Source organism: Gymnodraco acuticeps, unplaced genomic scaffold, assembly GCF_902827175.1.
Source record: "Gymnodraco acuticeps unplaced genomic scaffold, fGymAcu1.1, whole genome shotgun sequence".
Taxonomy (NCBI): domain Eukaryota; kingdom Metazoa; phylum Chordata; class Actinopteri; order Perciformes; family Bathydraconidae; genus Gymnodraco; species Gymnodraco acuticeps.
In genome coordinates, this window is record NW_022990423.1 from 459292 (window position 1) to 472485 (window position 13194).

Consider the following 13194-nt stretch of genomic DNA (forward strand, 5'->3'; position numbering starts at 1 on the left):
AACATGGCTGAGTCAGCGATAACTATCGAGGGGTGGAGGTATGCCCATTATTTTATATCACGCAGTCTATTCTTCTTCTCTGTCTTCCGGTTGTTGCCTGTATTAAATGACAAATACACACTACCGCCATGGATTTGATATGAACGAGGCGGCAGTTAGCAGCTAGCGGCTAGCTAGTAATGATCTAGTGATATCGGTAATATTAACTCCATTTAATACAACATTTACGGTACAAGATTCAATCATACAGCCCATGTAGTATGACAATGAATTACAGCAAACATGTGCAATATATCCATTATTACAGCTCCGTGGGATGGCAGTAAGACGATATGGATCCGTTCCCATTGTGCATCCATGGGTAAAGATAAACGCCACTCACATTGGTTCCTCATACAGCATCTCTGTAAACTACGTGTATTCACTGAATTTCACTCTCTGCCATTAACGCTCGTTGTAGCTCCAAAAGCTCCAGCCAGAGCCTGGCTCCAGCACCCTCCCTGTGAGCACAGTGTGCTCTGATTGGTCGGGACACGTAACATGAACGTGCCGGGCTGCGCGGTCCCGTGGATTAGATGCGCGTTCATAATGCAGAGGGAAATAACTCTCAGAATAACGTTATTAGCAAATGTTTTACAACTTGAGGAACGAATGTTTTTTAATAAGGGCTATACAAGTGTTCATACTGGGTAGTTTATTTAGTTAAACAATTATCCAACGAGTTACAGACCACTCTTTCCCCATGTAAGTCAATGGGAAAAGTGTTTTCGGGCCTGGCAACCAAACCGGAAGTGTAGTACCGCCGTTTGGCCAGCACGAATATGTTCATCTGAGTCCGGCGCACTACCTGGGGGCTTGACTACCGCCGCCTGCTGGTAAGGAAAGTTATTGCCACTCACGCATGCGCAGTTTGTACGTGCTCGGCGAGGAAAGTAACGAGTAAAGTACCGAGTTACTTTATGTAGATAGTAACGAAGTAGTGTAATATATTACATTTTTTTTTAAGTAATACATTTATAATTTGTAGTTCCGGACCATGGACAATGCAGCTTCCTTGCATTGACAGTTGTCTGTGCTGAATTTCTGCTGAGTTTCTTTTGCCTCATTTTCTATTTTGTGACCTGTCTGGTGTAAATGAGTGTGTTGCTGCTTTGATGAAGCCTAATTTGATAAAGTTTCAAATTAATTTCGGAAATATTTCGTAATATAGTTGTTTTTGTCACATTTTATTTGGCATTAGTAAATAATTATGCACATTTACAGATACTTTACATAATATGAGTGATAACACGTGTTATAAGGGCTATCTTTTCACAATAGGTGTGCCTTGAGATTTTTTTTTTTACTTGTCCTTTGGTGTGCCTTGGGCACAACAAAGTTTGGGAACCACTGGCATAAATGATAGTGGGCGTCTGAGGGTGTCATTACTGAGAAATGTCAAAGAAATTCAAAACCTTACATTTTAAAACAGGTTTGCATTCCTCCACTTAAGGTGACGTTATCATTGGAAACAATAAAAACGAACTATTTTGATGTAGAATTTATAAATTGAATCGTTAGAGCAGAACAAAATGGTTGTATTGTAGCCTGAGTTCCGTGCAGCCCTAGTTTCAACAGGTGTAAACATGGTCCATATAATGTGAATACATGCAGAAGTAGACAGTAAGAGGCCCCTGACAGGCCTATTTGTTAAAATAGTAGGGGCTCTTCACTCTGCATAGCAGTATGAATAGCCTTAAAAAACAAACAACCCACTCCGTGGTAACGAGAGTCATATTTCTGACCCATATGCCCTAAGTGAAGCCGTTAGTCTCATCTAACTGACCCAAGGGTTGGTGCTGGTGTGACAGTTCCAAGTGTTCCAGCTTCCAGTTCATGGCTCGGTGGGGGGGAGCAGACCCACGTGAGACAGTGTCAATGGCTGTATTGTTCAGTGTGAGGAGCGTCATTCTCTCTGGGAGCAGGAAATGGTGTCCATTCTCGGACCAAACCATTAATGTCATGTAGAGCAGCCATAGCATCTCTGTGACTGCACTCAGACGGACTGTAGCAGGGTAGAACTGGGTGACTCTTAGTGAAGCTGTCCAACGCCATTAGACAAAATGGAACCACGTGCTAACAAAAAGGACACAGGGTCATAAATGTCTCTCTTTACCATTGGCCTGATCATAAACAAATTAGTGGGAAAAATGTGGAACACTAATCCATCATGTGGAATGTTGAGTTAATTTAAATAATTACTTATGGGTTGAAATCAAATTAACATTAACATTAGAACCAAAGTGAGTTAACAAATTTGACTTGCACAGATCAGTAATCAATACACCATTTTTTTTTAGCTCCGTGATGAAAACGATAACAGGCAGGGATGCAAACTTGTCATCAATAAAATATTATTGGGGTATGGACAGGGTTGCTAACTTTGGGTACCTGGCTGGAGTGAGATTTTGATATCATGGGTTTAATTACACACATGCGCACGAAGTGACTGCTATCGTGTCCGTAGCGGGACCTTAGCATATATTTAGGATATATATAATGTATATATACAAATACACAATATTGGACACAGACTATAAAGGGCACACAGTTTCATTAAATAATGAAAGTCAAACACATGTTTGTTTCCACTGTTTTATTGTGTGCCTGTCGCGAAAAGCAACTTATTGACTTATCGGCTCCCGAGTATTTGCGATATTTGCGTTGGGTAATCTATGGTAGGGCTAACCCATACAGTGGTGGGGCTCAAATCAGTATTTGAAATGTAATTACATACACGCTATATCTTCCCCTTGTCAGTGAAACGCCACGCGTGAGGTTTAGAATATTTCCCTGTCACAATCCAAATTGAACTGTATGAAATAAAAATGAAATAAAAACATTTGTCTTGTAGTAAATAAAAAAAAGCGACCTGGAGCCAATCCTGCCATTTCCTCACAAGTGAAAGAGTTGACATGCTGAAAACCCAACCCCCGCAGGGGGTCTGGGGGGATTGTCCCCCAGGAGATTTTTGAAATACTAACATAAAATACACATTCTCTCAGTTAGAGGAAAAAATAAATCCATCTATTACTGCACGACATATTTAAATGAAGCTGAAACTGCTGCTCCTCCCATAGGGAAGAGGCTGTGTGAATTACTTCGAATTACTTTGAAATTACCCCATTGTTCTTTGTGTCAAAATGGAAGGTTTCTGGCTAACGTTAGCTTAGGTACTCAGATCTTGTTCTTGAGTACAAGTAGAAGTACCAGAGTGTAGGAATACTAAGTTACAGTAAAAGTACTGCATTCAAAATGTTACTCAAGTAAAAGTATAAAAGTATTGTCATCAAAATATAGTGAAAATAGCGACAGTAAAAGTAGTCGTTGTGCAGATTGGTTTATTCCAGAATACTATATATGATATGTTTTATAATGATTGATCATGAAAGTGTTCTCAAAGCTGGTAAAGGTGCAGCTAGTTTAAATGACTTTGTATACTGCAGGGTAGCTGGTGGATTTACTCCAGGTGGAACTAAAATCTGATTCAACACTTGGTTATATTTCACATCATTCATCCACATCTGTGAAGTAACTAAAGGTATTAAATACATGTAGTGGAGTAAAAGTACACCATGTACCACTGAACTGTAGTGGAGTAGAAAAATAAAGCAGCAAAACATTTTAGATACTCAAATAAAGTACCAGTATCTCAAAATGGTGCCCAAGTATAGGACTTGTGGAGTTTATGAACTTAGTTACTTTACACCAGTGGCTATACAGATAGAAAGACTAAGCCTTGCACAGAGGCAAGAAAAGACATTTTCAAAATGCTCAAAAGTTCTGCCAAAAAAAAAACTGACTGCTGAAATTAGATCTTCCTTTGTGCTCAAGCTCATAAAACCCCCAAGGCAGTGCTGTGGTCTGCTTCAAATTATCTTCTCCTTCCAGAGGTCACGCCTGTCTCTGACCTCGTGTCTTGCGTTTTATTTTATTTTCTTCTTCTGCAGCACCAAGCAGAGTAGAGAAAAGGAGGGGATTTTGACTAGAAATAATTTCAAACAGTTAAATAAAGAATGTTGAACTATATTTAAAACTGTAATTGAACTTCAACTCATATCCATTATCTGATTCCAGTGGCCAGTTGGAAACAGATAATGACAAAGTTTTCATTTTGCATCAATCGTGCAAAAAGGTTCAATCACCATTGTGTCTAAGTCTTGTCTTATCTGCTTTGTTTCGGAATGTGTTCAATACATTAGGTTATTTTATTTTCATTATTACCATACAATACATAGATTAAGAATAAATGAAACAAATAATACAACATTGACCTATTTGAGCAGACAGATGACCCGCAGTTATGCCTCTGAGGTTCCCGGGTGTAAAACAGAGGCTCTTTTGCTATTTATTTTCCTTTTGCGGAAATTTAGATTCATTTTACCTTGGCTGTGGACTGATTCATTTTATTAGTTGTTACAAAAACATGCACAAGACGGCAGGTATACAAACAAACACGAAACAATTATACAAACAAACATGAACCCGCAACAAATATCAGGTGACAGCTAAACTCATCCAGTTTAATTTTAATCCGAATTAGGGAAACTTCAGCAGGGGTAGGGAAATATCAGTACTTATTTTTACTTAGTTTTTTTTTAAATTATTTTAATTTTTTTAATTTTTTTTAAACAAAATCCAATTCAATAATCCGTAAGTTTATTAAACACAGTGTGAATGTAATATTCTGCCACCACCCTTCCCATTTAATAGCTCAATTTAGTTCTTGAGCTTATGGTGTGATTAACAGAAAATACAAGTCTGTGTTGTTAAACATTAATTCTGTTGATGAGAAATAACTACCTTATTCTCAATCAAAACCACTATGCAAATGTAGTGGTAAAACTGCTCAACCGACCGAGAGCAGAGATATTAATTAATTAAATTAATTCTAAGAACGGAATCTGCTGAAGAGTAATAACCACATTATTCTCAATCAACAACCACTATGCTAATTTAGTGGTGCTCTGCCCTCCCCGATCCGGAGAGGCAGAGACTTTTAATGAATTCAGTACCCTTTATTTTAACAACAGCCAAATTCAACAACCCCTCAGTTTATGAAACACAGCGTGACGTAATATTTCGTATCACGTTTCCCGTTAATAAGAGTTCTGTTTAGTTCCAAAACTCATAATGGTGCGATTTAAGAAGATACGACACTGTGCTTTGTTTATCCCCGTGTGTGCTGCTCCCCACAGGGGGGGGGGAGGGGAATTACCCACACCCTGCACCCCACAGCAGCAACAGGAACATTTCGAGGCGAGTTGATTTAACTAGTTAAACCGTTGAAATCTCCAGAATTCGGCGATTCGTTTCAGTACAAATCTTTACATTGCTTTTAAACCGAAGTTCCACATTACTGATGCCCTCTTTAAGGTCTCTCCGAATATTTGCCGTGCCCACACACAGAGGAAACCAAAAATATTGCATCTATCTGTTCCACAGGTAATTTTATACCGTCAATCACAGAGTCTGGCGAGGCAATGTCAAAATATAGATTTGAAATTACACTCACCAGCTCGACGATTTGTTGGTAACCGTTCGCGACGCCAATTGTGAAGTTAAAACTTCTTTGCAGCAATGTTGAGCGCATCATCAAATGAGGGAAACTGGATTCACCTGTCATACACTGATATTTATTGAGAGACAGACAATTACACACGGCCGGGAAATCATCCTAGTTTCACACTGTCCTTGTGCTCCACCAAGGTAATCTCTGCCCCAAAAGACACAAAACATCTAACCAACACGAGGAGAGGCGGGCTCCCAGAAAGCCCGCGTATACCTAATTAGTAGCAGATGTGAGACAATGGTCGACTTGTCTCAAAGAGATCCAGACAAGCCTCAACCTACACAGGGGTCTTTGACTGACTACAAGCAGATGTTTGCAGTATCACAGATTCTATAAAACAATAAGAAACTCTATAAACAGATCAGATGAAAATATTCTCTTACAGTCTTTGGTAACAGTAGTTATTTCATCTGGTGAACCTTCCTGAAAAATGTCCCAATCTGTCCAATCAAAACAGGCTTTCAACTGCTCCCTACTTTCATTTGTCCATGTCCTTATTACTTTATTTTCTGGTTGACTTCCCTTGAGTTTGGTCTTATACACTGGTATCATATTCACAACATTATGATCAGAGTTCAGTATTGGTGGTCTGTATTTAGACACATAGGCTCCTTTATCATTAACAAAGCATTTGTCCAGGATATTGTCTTTCCTGCTGTGATCCCTAACATACTGCTGGAACCCAGGTAACACAGTCTCCAGACGACATTGCTTCATGTCCCGAGCACTATTGCCGGTGCATCGGGGTGGCTGAGTTGCAGCTCGTGAACACAGTGTCCTCTGCCGCTGGGAGGCTCGTAAACAACAAACAGTAAAATACACCCGAATTCTCTAGACAGATAAAAGGGTCTTAACGTCATGCCGAGAATTTCTACGTTGGGATTGCAGGTTTTACATTTGACTGAGTATGATCGGCACCACAGATCATTAATATACACACAAATACCGCCTCCTCTGGTTTTCCCCGAGTTCGCATCCCTGTCTGCTCGAACAAGGGTGAGTCCGGGTACTTCAAAGAGAGATTCAGGCATCGTAAATTGGAGCCAACTTTCCGTGAAACATAATAAAGAGGCCTCGAGAAATTCATGACAGTACCTTGTGTATGTCCTTAGTGTGTCCACGTTGTTGCTCAATGAGCGCAGGTTTGTGAGAATGATGGATGGAAGTGGTGGCCGGCTGAATCTCCGCCGTATTCTGAACGCCTCCCCTCCTTCCTCGTGTCTTTTTCCTGGTGTTTCTAAGCGGCTCCCGAGGGATTTCATCCAATAACGAAGAGCACAGATGGCTTGGTGTATTCGTAGGAGGCCGATCGCATTGTAGCTCTAGCATAGCCTCGCGTCTGTAGCAGCGTAGAGGCCGGGGCTCCTCGCCATATCTGTTCGTGCTGTCACTCAGGTGTGTCTTGGAAAGTTGAAGGGCCAGACATGGTCTGCAGAAGGCAAATGTAATCCACAGGATCAAAAGCATGGTCTCTTAAAATGACGTTTCATACAAACACAACAAAGTTTAGACAATAATTAGACCAAAAAAACAAAACACAAGAGGAACGGAGCATCCTGAGACTCGCAGTGACAGGATGCCGTCTCCCTCTGTCTCCTGTATACCAGAGGTGGGAGTAAGTCATACATGTGCAAGTCTCAAGTTACTGGGGTGAGAGTCAAGCAAGTCAAGTCCTACGAAATCCTGATGAATAACCCCAGTTTAAATCAGTTAAAAGACAGTGGTTATGAAACTAGAGTTTTATTTACAACATTAACAACAATGGAGAGTGGGGCTCTGAAATCATCAAACAGGTAATAGGGGGAATAATTGGGCAGTTCTGTGTGTGTGTGTGTGTGTGTGTGTGTGTGTGTGTGTGTGTGTGTGTGTGTGTGTGTGTGTGTGTGTGTGTGTGTGTGTGTGTGTGTGTGTGTGTGTGTGTGTGTGTGTGTGTGTGTGTGTGTGTGTGTGTGTGTGTGTGTGTGTGTGTGTGTGTGTGTGTGTGTGTGTGTGTGTGTGTGTGTGTGTGTGTGTGTGTGTGTGTGTGTGTGTGTGTGTGTGTGTGTGTGTGTGTGTGTGTGTGTGTGTGTGTGTGTGTGTGTGTGTGTGTGTGTGTGTGTGTGTGTGTGTGTGTGTGTGTGTGTGTGTGTGTGTGTGTGTGTGTGTGTGTGTGTGTGTGTGTGTGTTGTTCTAATGAAGGTAAACACAGTGAAGGCACAGCTCTTTGCAGCTGGTGCTGCTCTTCTCAGATTCTGCTGAGTTACACGTTACTGCCTCCTGGTGCTGCAGAGATTTCATGAAGTGAAGGAGGTTTTTCTTCCATAAAGCAGCTGTGGGCAGCAGATACTGTGAGAGTCACAGACATGAATACATAGGTCAAGGCAGACTGGTTCACAGACTCTCCTGTTTTGCCGATCCGGTGCTTGAACAAATAACTCTACACCCCTGGCCGAAATGTCCCTAAAATGAAGTCCGAGTTTGAAATATATCTCAAATAATGTATTTCCCCACATAAACATAACAGTCTGCAATGAAACGGCTGTCTCCTGTGCGCTCCACTTCCTACTTTCTCCTGCGAACGAGAAGAGACTTTCTCTCTCTTTTTTTTCTTTCATTGCCCTCTAGGGGCTTCGTACAATACAAATGCAAATATTTTATTTTAAAAAGTAAAGTCCTTTCGAGTCATCTGGACCTATCATCGAAAATGCACTCTTGTACGTCTTTTATACATGAACATGTGTCCCCGGTGTTCCAGGGAACTCACCAAGTGTCAGAAAACACAACCCTCTCTATTTTCCTCCATACCCAAATCTCTAAAAAAAGGGGCTGCAAACGGATCTGATACAGACTGATCCAGATTTGAACACTTTACTGACGTCAGTAAAGTGGCGCAATGGCTATTGGTCAACTCTCCACCTATCAGGGGAATGAGAGGTTGGGCCACGGCCGGCCATTGCTGCTTGAAAGCGCTGGAGACGCTGTAGTACATATGCCAGGCCTGTAAGTGGCGCTGTAGTCTGCCACAAAAGCAGCGAAGAAGACTTCCCTTGCATGGTTGCCATGGTTGCCCTTCTGTTTATTCTCCGCTGTGGCTCTTTTTCTCCCTCCCCGAGGCAAGCGTTTGCGCCTCCTGCTTTAAAACAAATGAATAATGACTCTATATAATCATATGTAAGGGATAATGTGCAGCGACACGGTCATTATGGGGAAAAGAACACCGACAGGCTGATCAGGAGCCCGACGCGAAGCGGAGGGCTCTAGATCGGCATGAAGGCACATTATGCAATGTGCACATTATCCCGCTTATCACACGGCCACATTCTCAACAAAGTAACGATATGACTCCCAATATTAATTGAAATGCTTTTATGGATTTAGAAAATGATTTTATAGATTTAAAAAATAGTTGTATTGATTTAAATTGACATGCATCCGCTAAGAAAAATAGTCCGTTGTTACTGTTTGAACTAACGTAGCAATGGTCTTCGATAGTGTTTATGAGGAGCTATTTGAGGAGCTATTTGATTACAGATTTGAAAACATCGTTGCTTGCTTTAAAAGTAGCACAATTCATTATGTCAAACCTTGGAAAGTATCTAGATATCCCTGCCCTAATGCCAAACGAACTGCACACTGAATATGTGTCGCCGTTTGATGTCTATGTCTGGACCGCTGCGTAAAAAGGAGGTTTTCTGCCCCGTTACTTCTCTTCTTACTTCTATAAGAATAAAACACGGTGGACGGAGATCTCTTTTTCTCCCCCTCTTCTCCCCGCTGCAGCCCAGCAGCTGATCTCAGAGCACACTCTCCTCTCCTGCAGGGGGGCGTGGTCAGCTGCAGCTCACAGAATCAGCCTCCTGCAAAAACAGCGCTGGAAAGAGCAAATAGAGCGAAATGAGGCGTGGCTAAAATGCAGGATCTTTTTGGTATTTTGAAAAAAATACTATTTTATATACTTATATGGCCCTACAATATATTGTTCAAATATAGCATGATAGGTCCACTTTAAGTGAGTTTTTATTGTGTTAACTTGTGTATTTATGCTTTTTAGATTGAATTTCTCTCTTTCTCTGTCCGTCTGTTCTAGAAACCGAAAGGAAGAGAGAGACGTCACAGCTGTCAGCAATGTGACAAATCCTTTACAACATCTGGAAATTTAAAGAGCCACCTGTATATTCACATGGGAGAAAAACCGTACAGCTGTGAAGAGTGTGGGACAACTTTCACTAGATCAGATGCTCTCAAAAGACATCACAGTATTCACACGGGAGAAAAACCGTACAGCTGTGAAGAGTGTGGGACAACTTTCAGTACATCAGGTGATCTACAAAATCATCACCGTATTCATACTGGAGAAAAACCGTACAGCTGTGAAGAGTGTGGGACAACTTTCACTCAATCAGGTCATCTCAAAACACATCAACGTATTCACACTGGAGAAAAACCGTACAGCTGTGAAGAGTGTGGGACAACTTTCACTAGATCAGATGCTCTCAAAAGACATCACCGTATTCACACGGGAGAAAAACCGTACAGCTGTGAAGAGTGTGGGACAACTTTCAGTACATCAGGTGATCTACAAAATCATCACCGTATTCATACTGGAGAAAAACCGTACAGCTGTGAAGAGTGTGGGACAACTTTCACTCAATCAGGTCATCTCAAAACACATCAACGTATTCACACTGGAGAAAAACCATACAGCTGTGAAGAGTGTGGGACAACTTTCACTCAATCAAGTAATCTCAAAACACATCAACGTATTCACACTGGAGAAAAACCTTACAGCTGTGAAGAGTGTGGGATAACTTTCACTCAATCAAATGCTCTCAAATCACATCAACGTATTCACACGGGAGAAAAACCGTACAGCTGTGAAGAGTGTGGGAAAACGTTCACTCAATCAAGTGCTCTCAAATCACATCACCGTATTCATACTGGAGAAAAACCATACTGGTGTGAAGAGTGTGGGAAAACGTTCACTACATCAAGCGCTCTCAAATCACATCTTCGTGTTCACATAGGAGAAAAACCATAGTCGTTTTAAGAGTGTAGGAGCCGCAATTAAGCATATTTTGGTTTTTTCACAGTTTACAATAAACAATTCCCATCTATAGAGTGGCGAAGTCACGCCCATATACTTCCGGTCTATGGGACCTTATTTCGGAAAAATAATGTATAGAAGTCAATGGAGAGAGAAAACTTATCTTTCGATCCCGTTTGAATAGTGCCATGAGTTACACATATGATGTTTGTCAATCTTAAAAATAATTTCCATGTCAAAAATGACACAATTTATCGTAAAACTGTTGAAATATAAGACTATGAAAAATACGCAACTACAAAGACTACTGATCCCAGAGTCGCGTAAGTGATGTCACAATTGTCTTCCTCCACTAATACCTCATTCACACCAACGGTGTTTCGGGGCCGGTTCGGAGCTGGAGCTTGAAAAGCACCGGGTTTTCCTCTTCACACCGCAGTGGAGCAGCCTCTTTGCTCCGGAATCCGGTTCGTTTCAAGCACCAAAAAATTGTCCGGCCAGAGCAAAAGCACCACATACGTCACGCTTACGTCGAGGCGGGGGCGGGATCAACTCCTGAACATTAACAACAAGAAGCCCCGCGTTTTATCCAGTTTGTACACACCGATGGAGAAACTTAACAAGCAGCAGTGGTCCACTGAAGAGACCAGCTACCTACTGGGAATCTGGTCTTCCGAAGAGGTACAGAGGAAGCTGGAGGGGAGCACGCGGTCCAAAGCAATTATCCAACAATTGCAGAAAGAGATGGTTTTTACCGTACCGTGGAACAGATTGGCAACAAATTAAAAAAAGTCAAGAAGGACTATCGGGACCAAAAGCGAGACCTCGGACGGAGTGGTAGCGGTCGTCCGAAAATAATTCCACATTATGACTTGCTAGACTCGGTCCTCGGGGACAGACCGACGAGTGGTTTTGGATCCACGGTGAACTCTCTTTCTCTCACGTCGATGATGTTGCAGGACGAGTCGCTGAGTGTGCAGAGCTCATTTGATGCCGGTGAGTTATGCATTACCCATTTGTTTTATTTGTAACTACAACATAAACTAAACCATGTAGCTATCGACAGACCTGGTAATAAAGCTAAAGTTGACCTACTACAGCTACCGGATGTGTGCATCCAAACCAATAATAGCCCTAACATGCTAATGCTAACAATAATAAACAAAGGTATCCCCATGGCAAAGACAGCTAACGCCTCCGATGTATCTTCTTTCTTCTCACTAATGATTTATGATTCATTGTGTTTATATTGTGTTTACAGAAATATCTGGTTTGGAGTGTACTGTGTCGGAACCACCACTGCCGTCGGCGTGTAGCTCACCAATGCGGATGCAAGAGTCTCCTTTTCCCACAAGCAGCTCGTCCCAGGAATCTCTGGTGAACCTAATCCAGCCAGTGGGCCGACACAAACAGGGTAAGGTTTACAGTGGTCATAATAGTAATACTGTTCCCTGTTGCCATGTGCATTTATCATGGCATAGTCATTGTAGTAGTTGTTCAAGTTATACAACTGCAGCCATAAGAACAATACAACATTTTTTCATTACACAGTATATAATATATATCTCATAAAATGCCATGAATACATTGTTGACTTTATTTTTCTCTTTTTGTAGTTAAAAGGAAGTGGGATTTATCATCTGGCCTTCTGGAGTATCTGGAGAAAAGTGAGAACAGGCTTCAGGAGCAGGGCCAGGCGATGCTTCAGGAGGTGCATGTGGCCAATGCTGAGTTCCTACGAGTTTTCACCAGAATCGAGCAGAACAGCCACTCGATGCTTGGCATGGTAGACAGGCTTGTGAAGGTGATGGAGGCCAACAACAAAAGCTGACCATATTTTGTTATGTAAATAGTTCATACCTTTTTTGTATACATATTATTATTATAGTATATTCGCCACACTTTTTGGTGAATTATTGTCCATACATGTCTTTGATTTGTACAATAAACAAAATTCAAAAGTCATGTCTGATCCATTTTATTGAAAAAACGGATAGGCATGTGTATTTGAGTTAAGAATATAGTCTAAACCGTTTGGGTATGCACTTTTTTTATAAGAATATAGTCTAAACCACAGAAATGACTCTGGAAACGCTGCAGATAGAGCCATAAGAAAGTAATGCAACTGATTTAATGTGTAATCTTTTTATAGGCAACAATTTAAGCTTTGTTAGTTCCAGATTTAATATTACTCAGATATGAATCATGTGTGCAATCCTTATAATTTAAAGTGCCCATAAAATGATGTTTGAAATTTAAATGTATACTTGCAATGTCTTCCTAGGAGAAGGCCCACTCACAGATTGACTACAGGGCATTCACTTATGATATGACATACTGTACATTATATATGAGCCCCATCAATACAGGCTAATATGATGTTTTTTATTCTGATAACAGTATAGAAGCATCAGTATAAACAAGCTACATTGATAGGGATCCTTTTTATTTTCTGTCAAATTAATTAATATAGTTTTTAGTAAGAATATACTATTTTGATAAAGGGTAATAAGATTGAGTATTGCCAATAATGAAATCAACATGTTCCACTGTTGTGTAG

General features: G+C 41.0%; 2 pseudogenes; one reads left to right on the top strand and one right to left on the bottom strand.

The window, feature by feature from the left end:
- Positions 1-13194, bottom strand: part of LOC117551909 — a 430097-nt pseudogene that overhangs the window by 355335 nt on the left and 61568 nt on the right.
- LOC117551910 overlaps positions 1-13194 on the top strand; it is a 354701-nt pseudogene that overhangs the window by 308723 nt on the left and 32784 nt on the right.